This window comes from Schistocerca americana, chromosome 3, assembly GCF_021461395.2.
Source record: "Schistocerca americana isolate TAMUIC-IGC-003095 chromosome 3, iqSchAmer2.1, whole genome shotgun sequence".
NCBI classification, from domain to species: Eukaryota; Metazoa; Arthropoda; class Insecta; order Orthoptera; family Acrididae; genus Schistocerca; species Schistocerca americana.
Window position 1 is genome coordinate 325,446,154 of NC_060121.1, and position 12,419 is coordinate 325,458,572.

Sequence of the window (12,419 nt, forward strand, 5' to 3'; positions counted from 1 at the left end):
AACCTAAATATACCATTCACGCTGCTATATGACTACTATTTATTGGAACTACCCGTCTCAATCACACAACTTCCTGTTCTCAGATACATGAAATTGACATTTGAACTGGGGTAATGCCTCCATGTATGATTCTTATATTAGAAACAAAGCTACTGTAGTACTGTGTCGAAATTTTAATCTGGTGTTAAGCAAATGTGTCGGGTGACTCATATTTCTAGACAGTATCCCAATTAATGTATGAAATACTGTAATTCAGCGCTGGAAACATAATGTCAAGTCGTTACGAAAATCTGGCGTGTGGTGAGCACACCGCTCTCTCGCCAATCGTCGGGTTAGTGGCACTACTACTTGGTCAATTGACTTCTGAATTGGAATCACAATCCAAGTGCATCCCATTCCAATCCTCCCACAAAGGAAAAATCCCTGGCAGTATCGGGAATCGAACCAGAGTCCCAGAAACGCCAGCCAGCCGTGCTGACCACTCTCAGAGGCGGACCAAAACAATATGACCAGCTGCCAAATAGCGTGTTGGAACGTAATGCAGTAGCGATTCTGTGTGGCATGCGTTCGACAAGTCCTTGGTAGGTATGTGGCACTAGAAGGCTACGGTCTGGTCACGCAATTCCCATAAAGTACGGGTCATTGGTTTGAGGACGCAAAGGTGGTACACGGCAGCGTCCTAGATATATTACATGAGATTCATATCAGACGAATATAGTGGCTAAGACATCAGCGCCAGTTCGCTATCATGCATCTCAGTCCACCGTAACACAATGGCCTTCCGACATGGATCGCTATCCTGCTGCAAGATATCGTCGCTGTTTGGGAAGACATCAAGTTAGTTTAGTTGGTTAGTTACAAGTACCATAGACCATTTGTGCGATTATTTTCTCGTAATGATGGGTAACATAAATGAGCATCATATTGTTTTTAATCCTATTCATGTAACTACATTTTTTTTCTGGCTACCATTTCTTAGGTAGAAAGGTAGAAATTCGTCAATGAAATAGAAGGAGCTGTTTTGGAGAAATGATTTAAAATTAGATTTATGGTTTGCTTTGCTACCTGACAGACATTTTATGTTACTGAGCAAGCGATCAAAAATTTATGTTGCTGCATATTGAACTCTCTTCTAAGCCAACGACAGCTTTAACAGTGTATAATAAAGGTTATTTTTCCCTCTAGTGCCATAGGTATGTACATCACTGTTCTTCTCAATTTGTGATGCATTATATACGACGAATTTCACTAGCGAAAATATGTCTTGTGACGCCGCAGTTAAAATGCCTAGCTCTTTGAAGACGTACCTGCATGACGTCCATGGATGACACCACATATTATTCTTTTGCTCGCTTTTGTTCAATCGATACTTTCTTTCTAAGCGATGGGTTACCCCAGAAAAAATATTCTAAACAACATTATCGAATGGAAATATGCAGAATAGGTCAGGAGGTTGATAGTTTGTCACCAAGATTAGCATTACAAAAGTAAAAGTAGCTGAATTTAATTGTTTGAGAACCTTAGTAATATGTATGAATATGAAGATGGTGTCTGTTCTTTCAGACATATCCGCAGCTCTCGAAGAATGACATTACAATGAAATCCAGATCATTAGCTGCATACAGACGCTGATAAATATCAACAAGGACAGTTGAAAATGTGTGCCCCGGCTGAGATCTCCTGCTTACACGGCAGACGCTCTATCCGACTGAGCCATCGAGGACACAGAGGATAGTGCGACTGCAGGGACTTATCTCTGGCACGCTCTATATTTCTTCCAGTTCAAGTTCTCATCAATATGTGCGCCCTAAAATTTCGATCATTCTACCCTATTTACTGACTCCTGCTCATGTGCTTCATCTGTTGTTGATATGGCTCCATTTGTTGTACAGAAATGACTGTTGGTATGTTTAGGATTCCGTTTTCATAGTGCAAGTAGGCTGTTTAGGTTCTTATATTTGTAACGCCACCGCTACGTAGCGCTCTGTATGAAAATCACTGGCTGTGCTGCGTGCAGTCTGTGGCTGGTTTGCATTGTTGTTGGCTATTGTAGTGTTGGGCAGTTGGCTGTTAACTGCGCGTAGCATTGCGCAGTTGGAGGTGAGCCGCCAGCAGTGGTGGATGTGGGGAGAGAAATGGCAGTGTTTTGAGAGCGGATGATCTGGACGTGAGTCTATCAGAAACAGTCCATTTGTAAGAATGGATGTCATGAACTGATATATATATTATGACTTTTGAACACTATTAAGGTAAATACATTGTTTGTTCTCTATCAAAATCTTTCATTTGCTAACTATGCCTATCAGTAGTTAGTGCCTTCAGTAGTTTGAATCTTTTATTTAGCTGGCAGTAGTGGCGCTCGCTGTATTGCAGTAGTTTGAGTAACGAAGATTTTTGTGAGGTAAGTGATGTGTGAAACGTATAGGTTAATTTAGTCAGGGCCATTCTCTTGTAGGAATTATTGAAAGTCAGATTGCGTTGCGCTAAAACATATTGTGTGTCAGTTTAAGCACAGTCATGTATAATTTTTCAAAGGGGACCTTTCAATAGAACCATTTAATAACTCTTTGGAAAATATCGTTTACCAACTCTTATATTGCTTTCTCTCTAACAGGATGACTTATAACACTAGTATCTGCAAAAAGTACCAATTTTGCTTGTTGAGTGTTAAGTGGAAGGTCATTCACATATATAAGCAACAGCAGTGGACCGAAAATTGAACCTCATGGGACTCCCTTTGTGATTTCTTTTTTCCTCAATCACTAAAATTTCCTTCTTCTCCGATACTGTCTGAATTATTCAGCACAATGTTTTGCATTCTTTTTGTTAAGTATGATTCAAACCAGCTCTGTGTAAAGCAATGAATTCCAGAAAACTTGAGTTGGTCTAAGGGGGTATCATGATTCACACAATCTATCGCCACCTATCCTGCTTTAGAGAGTGGACAAGTGTCAGACCTCCACATTCTGTGATGTAGCACGGACATATAGCACCTTGTCATCACTCGTGTTTTCACCGTCCTTCAGCAACTTTCATAGATGCTCATGGGAGTTTCTGAGGTGCTCCTTCTCAGGTCCTGGGCCTTAACAATCTGCCGTTTGTCAAAGACGCTTACGTAACTGGCGTTCCCCATTTACGGCCCCTGTTATTGCTAGAATTACCATTATTCATTCATATCTGCTCTGCTTCCTGTACCGTGGCACTTACCAGCCACGCCATCAGGTGGCACTCAACCCTGCAATGATCAGTGGTCACAGTGTTTGGCTCATCAATGTGCGGAAACTATATAAAACGTAGTTTGTTACATATACTTTTGAAACAATTGTCTTTATAGCTCACGCTCGCTCGCAAACAGGATACATCCAAAACGGTTTAAGCTGCAACAACCTCATCTCATCCAGTGCAAAGCAATTACTGGTGATATTTTTCATTGCATATAAGATACTAACTTTGTTTTTCTGAGCATCAGTCTTTCGTTGATGGCAAGTCTGTTTCATTCTATATATTTTTCAGCCATCAGTCAAATCCAAATTACCCTAAATGATATTACTAATAGCAGTATAACAATAATTTATACACTGAGGTAACAAAATCCATGGGATACCTCCTAACGTCGCGTCGGACCCCCCCCCCCCCCCCCCCTACGCCTGGTGTACTGCAGCATCTCGACGAGACATGGACTCAACAAGTCTCTGGAAGTCCCCTGTAGAAATATTGAGCCATGCTGCTTCCACAGCCATCCATAATAGCGAAAGTATTTCCAGGACAGGATTTTGTGCACGAACTGATCTCTCGATTATGTCCCACGTCGGGCGATCTGGGTGGCCATATCATTCACTCGAATTTCCAGAATCTTCCCTAAATCAGTCGCGAACAATTGTGGTCCGGTGACATGGTGCATTGTCATTCACTAAAAAAAATCCATCGTTGTTTGGGAACATGAAGTCCATGAATGACTGCAAATGGTCTCCAAGAAGCCGAACATAATCCATTCCAGTCAATGATCGGTTCATGTGGACAAGACGACATAGTCCATTGATTGTGAACAGAGCCCACACGATTATGGAGCCACCATTACGGCGCCACCAAAGGCTTGCACAGTGTCTTGTTGACAACCTGGGTCGATGGCTTTGTGGGATCTGCTCCACACACGAATCCTACCACCAGGTCTTACCAGCTGAAACCGGGACTCATCTGACCAGGCCACGGTTTTCCAGTCGTCCAAGGGTCAAACCGATGTGGTCTCGAGCCCAGGAGACGCGCTGCAGGCGATGTCATGCTGTTAGCAAAGGCACTTGCGTCGGTAGTCTGGTGCCACAGCCCATTAGCGCCAGATTTCGTTGTACTAACGAATACGTTCGTCGGACGTCCCTCGCTGATTTCTGCGATTACTTCAAGCAGTGTTGCTTGTCTGTTACCACTGACAACTCTACGCAAACGCCGCTACTCTCGGTCATCTCGGGATATTGAATTTCCTAGCGACCTCGGAAATGGACTGTCCCATGCGTCTAGCTTCAACTATCAGTCCGCGTTCAAAGCCTGTCAATTCCCATCTTGTGGCCGTAATCATGTCTGTTACGTTTAACATGAATCACCTGAGTACAAATGACCGCTCCGCTAATGCATTGCTCTTTGTACCTTGTGTACTCGATAGTACCGCCATCTGTATATTGCTGTCCCATGACTTTTGCTACCTCAGTGAGTCGGGCAGTATGGTTTATTAATTTCGCTTTCATATATTTGCCGAAGTGATCCTTAAGGACGCAGAAAAATTATCGATCCACATGACGGAGTAAGCCACATCTCCATTTTCATGTACACTCATGCTCATAAATTAAGGATAATGCTGATACATGGTGGAGCAACGCTCTGGTGGGCAGTTTGCGAATTTAAATCACTTCTGGGTATGACCATGCGGTGCATCTGATCTGCGGTCGTCGCACGGTGGCGCTGGCAGCAGTCCACATATGCAGAGGTGTGTTGGTGCATGTCAGAGTACGGTGCAGCGAGTAAGTGTGCAGAAGTTTTCAGACGCACTAATGGTGACTGTGTGTTGAAAATGGCTCAATGAACACATATTGATGACGTTATGAGAGGTAGAATACTAGGGCGACTGGAGGCTGGTCAAACACAGCAGGTTGTAGCACGGGCCCTCCGTGTGCTACAGAGTGTGATCTCAAGATTATGACAGCGATTCCAGCAGACGGGAAACATGTCCAGGCGCTACAGTACGGGACGTCCACAGTGTACAACACCACAAGAAGACCGATATCTCTCCACCAGCGCCCGCAGATGGCCACGGAGTACTGGAGGTAGCCTTGCTCGGAACCTTACCGCAGCCACTGGATCAGTTGTCTGCAGAGACACAGTCTACAGACGACTGAACAGACATCGTTTATTCGCCCGGAGACCTGCAAGGTGCATTCCACCGACCCCTGGTCACAGGAGAGCCCCTAAAGCCTGGTGTCAAGAACACAGTACACGGTCATTGGAACCGTGGTCCCAGGTTATGTTCACAGACGAGTCCAGATATAGTCTGAACAGTGATTCTCGCCGGATTTTCATCTGACGTGAACCAGGAACCAGATCTAACCCCTTAATGTCCTTGAAAGGGACCTGTATGGAGGTCGTGGTTTGATGGTGTGGGGTGGGATTGGTGCACGTACACACCTGCATGTCTTTCACAGAGGAACTGTGACAGGTCAGGTGTATCGGGACGTCATTTTGCACCAGTGTGTCCGCCTTTTCAGGGGTGTAGTGGGTCCCACCTTCCTCCTGATGGACGATAACGCACTGCCCCACCGAGCTGCCATCGTGGAGGAGTACGTTGAAACAGAAGATATCAGACGAATGGAGTGGCCTGCCTGTTCTTCAGACCTAAACCCCATCGAGCACGTCTGGGATGCTCTCGGTCGACGTATCGCTGCTCATCTTCAAACCCCTACGACACTTCAGGAGCTCCGACAGGCACTGGTGCAAGAATGGGAGGCGATACCGCAGCAGCTGCTCGACCACCTCATCCAGAGTATGCCAACCCGTTGTGCGGCCTGTGTACGTGTGCATAGTGATCATATCTCATATTGATGTCGGGATACATACGCAGGAAACAGTGGCGGTTTGTAGCACATGTGTTTCGGGACAGTTTTCTCAACTTATCACCAATACCGTGGACTTACAGATCTGTGTCATGTGCGTTACCTATGTGCCTACGCTATTAGCGCCAGTTTTGTGTAGTACCACATTGTGTGACACCACATTCTGCAATTATCCCTAATTTATGAGCATGAGTGTAGTAAATGACCATTGCTTAACATATTTTGAATACGGCTGCCAACAGCTGTTTCGTACTTTTTAAAATGCATGACATGCAACTGTTTAACTGCCTTATTGTAACTGCTGTTTTCAGTTATATTATTTCATATTGGACACATCACTTCGTGTGTAAAGATACCTGTTCGGTTCTATAGATGCTTAGCAGTTCAGATGAGACAGTACTGATGTGGTTTGCCATATTGTTATGATATGCTACGACATGTGATTAATATTTTATACCATGATGATTGTGTAAACCGAAACCGGCAGGTGCAATAGAAGATAATCAAAGTGTTGTGTGCTATAAATTTTAAAGGGTCGTTGTCTAACTAACTGTGTGGCACCTGCTTGTCTCGAAATTTTCCAGCGTAGGAGTTCTTGAGCGTGTGGTTTATATTTGTGGCCCGATGTCTTTAGTATGTGAGAGAAATAGTGTAATGAAATATCAACAGCAGCCGACTGTCCATCCTCATCCGCTCCATTACTTATGGCTTTCACAAAAAAAAATGGCTCTGAGCACTATGGGACTCAACTGCTGTGGTCATCAGTCCCCCAGAACTTAGAACTACTTAAACCTAACTAACCTAAGGACATCACACCCACCCATGCCCGAGGCAGGATTCGAACCTGCGACCGTAGCAGCAGCGCGGTTCCGGACTGGAGCACCTAGAACCGCACGGCCACCACGGCCGGCTTGCTTTCACAGTATCTTAAAGTACATTGTATGACTGTTGAGCTGAATACATCTCATTAGAATGCGGAACCGCTCGTAAGACTGTATGTGGAGCCAAACGCAATGCTGAGTTGCAGAAATATTCACCTGTAGGATCTTAGCGAACGTTCTTACATAAAGAGCTGGATCCCTTCCATGTGAACGTGACCACTTAACATGTCTTCCACTAACTTGACGAAAAGAATCTCTTATTTTGGCTCATCGTTCTCTCTATAGAAGCCCGTAAGTTCCGTTTATATGATGTTCTAATGTTTACTTAAATCAACGGTAATTTGTGATAACGGTTACATTATATGATTTGTTTACAGTGGATGAACTGATCAGCATCAAATTAAAGCATACGTGAGGGGGTAGTTTGTATGATTCTGCTGCCCAAATCCCTTGTGGAATATGAAAAATGGTGTCATTGGCCTCACACGAATAAGTTCTTTTCACAGGAATGTAAGAGGGACTATACGAAGGAAACAAACTTGAAGATAGTATTATGGGACAGGAACAGGAAGCTGGTAAAGACTTGAGTGAAGAATCTGACAGAGCACTGAAAGCCTAAGTCGAAATAAGCACCTGGAGTAGACGACATTGTCCCACACTTCTAGAGATCGTTTGGGAAACATACCATTCCACCTGATAAGAAACAAATACGAACTGTTAAATATCTCATAATAAAGAAAGAAGCAATAATTCCGATTCCAGTGAAGGTTCGTGCTGACAGACGTGAACATTACAGAATCGCTAGTTTAATAAGCCATGGCTGCAAAATACCGACACCAATTGTTTACAAAATAATTTAAAGACTGCTAAAAGACGATCTTGTTGAAGACTAGTTCGGGTTCCGGAGAAATGTAGGAGTACGTGAGGCACTATTGTCCCTACGGATTCCCTTAGAAGATAGAAAGCAAGAAGAAGACTACGAAAGGTTTTGACAGTGTTGACTTCAATACTCACTTTGACATTCTGAAGGTAGCAGTGTTAAAATATAGGGGATAAAAGGTTATCTACAAGTTGTACAGAAACTAGACAGCGGTTATAAGAGTTGGAGAACATGAAAAGGAAACAGCAGTTAAGAAGGGACCGAGATAGGGTTGTTGCTCATCCGCAATATTATTCCAACAATTGGCTGAACATTCAGGAAAGGAAAACAAGGAGAAATCTTGAAAGGAAGTTAACGTTCAGGAAAAAGATATAAAAACATCATGGTTTTCCCAGCGACAAGAGATGACAAAGAACGTGGAAGAACAATTGAACGGAATATGCAGTGTCTTGAAAATTGGTTATAAGATGAATATCAACAAAAGTAAAACACTGATAATGACATGCAGTCGAATAAAAACAGGCGATGCAAAGTAGCGACACTAAAAGTAGTAGATGAGTTTTGCTATCTGAGCAGCAAACTAACTGATTATGCCGAAAGTAGGGAGGATATAAAATGCAGTCTGGTAATAGGAAGAAATGCGTTACTAAAAAAAGAATTTATTAACCTCAAATGTAAATGTAAAGCCGGCCGGAGTGGCCGAGCGGTTCTAGGCGCTACAGTGTGGAACCGCGCGACCGCTACGGTCGCAGGTTCGAATCCTGCCTCGGGCATGGATGTGAGTGATGTCCTTAGGTTAGTTAGGTTTAAGAAGTTCTAAGTTCTAGGGGACTGATGACCTCAGAAGTTAAGTCCCATGGTGCTCAGAGCCATTTGAACCATTTTTAAATGTAAGAGTTTGGAACTCCTTTCCAGGGGAATCTGTCTGGAATAATGCCTTGTTCGTTACTTTAAGTATAAATGTTAGGAAATCTGTTTCTGAATGAATTTATGCAGAGTGTGAAACGTGGAAGATGAGTAGTTCAGACAAGAAGAGCATAGAAACTTTTGAAATGTAATGCTACAAAAGAATGTTGGAAACTGTATGAGTTGATCGGGTAATTAATCAAGAGGTACTGAATCGAACTGGGGAGAACATAAATTTGAGGTACAGCTTGACTAAAAGAAGCGATAGGTTGATAGGACACACTTTGAAGTATCAAAGAATAGTTAATTTGGCTCTTGAGTGAAGTGTGGGGGTAAAAACATAAAGTGGTTTTTCTTTGTCAGGCCTTTTGTAGTTGAACATTTTTTAAATTGACACTTGGCTAATTTCGCCCAGTTTCACATTAACAAGAAAATTGGTGGATAAAAACAATTACAAAAATTATGGGACTCTTCGAACTAACAAGAATTAAAAAAATATTTGACCCAGTTATACATCACAAAAATAATATGTTATGTGCTTCGATTTTTCAGTGTGTTATGGTTCATATAGCAATGTGGAAAAGATCAATACACAAGGTGACCCAAAACTCCGTTAACATTTGAAAGTGTACTGATTCACGGAATAATGTAGGTGGAGAGGTAAAAATTCACACACGTGCCTCAAATGACAAGGATTTTTATTAAAACCAAACGGAGTGCAAAAACTGGCCAAAACATGGCGTTGGACAGCAACATGTCAGTGACGCCGCATGACAAGTGTGTGTACAAGGAGCTGCAATTAGGGAGTCAGAACATCTTTAGCGTGGCTGATAAACATCTGCTGGAAGGTACAGCTTTCATGTAGGATGGCACTCCGTTCCATATTGATACACGAATGGAAGGTCTCTTGCGCACACCGTTTGGTTCTGGGATTACCTGTAATCGCAAGTCTACGGCGATCGTCCGACCTCATTAGGGATGGTAAAAGATAACATCAGACGGTAGTTTCTTACCATACATACTGATATTCTGTACAGTGGTGTTCACAATATAGTCCGTCGACTAGAGATATTGTTGATGAATAATGGACAACGTGCTGAGCATTTGTCTTTGCTGAAAATCAACTGTTACGCTATTTGTTAATTTAGTATCATGTGAAGCATCATTTGTTGTCCACTTTGTGCACATTTTTTGGTTTCAATAAAATCCCACAGTCATGTCAAGCATGCGTGTTAATTTTTACCTTTCTACCTAAATTACTGCGTGAAGTATTGAATTTACAAATGCTAACAGACTTTTGGGTCACCCTGTTTAAGGGCGTCCCAAAATCCAGACAAATACAATATCGCACATGTAACACACTTTTTGTGCGTTTTCGACAACTGGGACATGTGTTTTGTTATTTCTTGTTTGTTTGAAGCTGCCCGTAACTTTTGTTATTACTTTTGCAATCAGAATGCTTGATAATGCCCAGCGGAGCGATATTAACTATTTTCCTCAAATAGAATGTTTGTTTTAAAATAAAAAAAACACTTGATAAGGGAAAATCACTTCCTCTAGAAAATAAATTTGAGGTGGAGTCTTATGAATAAAAAAACCTGTCTACATCCATTACTCTAGGTGGTTAAGGACTGAGAAGGAAGGAAGACCGATTTGACATGTCGTCGACATCTAGATCATCAGAGATGGGGCGCTGGCTGAGACGTGCGAGATAATGTGGAAGGAGTTGCCGAGTAATTTTCTCATCATCTAGTGTTACTGTTTCCAAGAGTTTTACGTAGTTTACATTCGCGACTCGCATTGTTGTGTTCTATTACGTAAAACATACCGAGCGAGGTGGCGCAGTGGTTAGCACACTGGACTCGCATTCGGGAAGACGATGGTTCAATCCCGTCTCCGGCCATCCTGATTTAGGTTTTACGTGATTTCCCTAAATCGCTTCAGGCAAATGCCGGGATGGTTCCTTTGAAAGGGCACGTCCGATTTCCTTCTCCATCCTTCCCTCACCCGAGCTTACGCTCCGTCTCTAATGACCTCGTTGTCGACGGGACGTTAAACATTACTCTCCTCCCTCCTCCACGTAAAACATCGATATATTGTAATAATAATAATAACAATAAATAATAAAATTATAAACAGACGACCAGTTGCAATGGATAAAGAAATTCTTTACCTAGGTTTCGACAAATGTAAATTTGTGTTCTTCAGAAGGTAACCTAAGGACAACCAACATCATAGCTTACATTAGAAAAGTATGAAGCTTATAAGTCAAGAATAAATTTTAAGACAAATTAGAGAACTGTTGCATTACAGAAGTACGATAACGATGACTGATACTTACAATTTTACAATAGTAAGGACTAATGTACCATCGTCGCTTTTACAATTGTCGGCATAGATCCATGTGTCAAAAATAAAATATAGCCCTAGAATTAGGGTTTGTCACGTTAATATAAATAGCTGATGGATCTTACAGAGCTCACAACCGACTGAGTGTAATCGGCGAGCGTAGTTACTCTGGAAACAGGGCAGGTGGCGCTCGTGCCGAGAAACGTGCCAATCGGCGTACAAAGGCAACGTATGAGTTATCAGTATTAATAACGTCCTTATGTAGAGTAACAATAAAAAAAGGAAGGAAATTAACACTCCCGTTATAACAGTATGGGAGCATTGGAACAAATAATGTAGTTATACATCAAAATGGCAGGTGGCGCTTACGCCGAGAAACTTACGCCCAGTGACGTATACAGCAAAAATATAAAAAACTACATTACTATATTAGTGAAGCCCACAAACGGTATACATGTCAGAACTTCAAAATTGACAATAATGGCTCTTGTCAAGAACGAATTACGAACACTGGTACACGATCCTGTTAATACACATTCACAGAAAAAACAAAATTTTATAGTCAGGAAGAAACACATAAGGGCCGATGTAGAAGCAAACATACATTGTGACAAAACCACCATTACATAAGCGGTAGTGAGCTTAAAGCACTGAAGGTGCATCATAGCTTCCTGAGGAAATAAACCGCTAAGGTTACCAGCTTTAATGTTATACCGTAAACAGTACAGGTTTAAAGCCTTCGAAAAATTGTCTACAAGCAAGGTTCAACTGGTCGTTCAGTATATTACCGTCCTTGAGCTCAAGATGTTTGAAAGTTTGTAACTCTTGCCACAGATCTAATCTACGCCCTTTCTCTTCTCTGTGTAGGATAACAGTGTCTTCGAAATGTTTTGGCGTATGACTGGCTATCAGGAGGTGTTCAGCAAAAGTAGAATTGTGTATATTCGCTCCTTTTTTACCTAATAGGTGTTCTTTATATCTTGTTTTCACAGCTCTGCCTGTTTGACCAATATAATATGAAGGACAGTTGTTACAGGTTAGTTTGTAAAGCCTTGAATTGGAAAACCAATCGCCAGCGATCTCTATTGAATGTACAAGATTTCTCTTTAAACTGTTATCTTTAGAGAAGGAGACGTCACAGTTATATTTTTTCATTAGAAGACGTTTTATCCTATATGATACATTGCCCAAGAAAGGAATAGAAATATTTTTCTTTTTTTAGCTTCTTTGCTATCAGTGGGGAGGTTGTTGCTCAAAGTCGAACAGTTTTGGGAAGTTTTGTTACTGAACATGTAATCAACCATATTC

At 42.0% G+C, this 12,419-nt stretch overlaps 1 protein-coding gene across 1 annotated transcript in view; it reads right to left on the bottom strand.

The window, feature by feature from the left end:
* LOC124606056 (transient receptor potential cation channel subfamily V member 5) overlaps positions 1–12,419 on the bottom strand; it is a 339,427-nt gene that overhangs the window by 140,854 nt on the left and 186,154 nt on the right. The window lies entirely within an intron of this gene.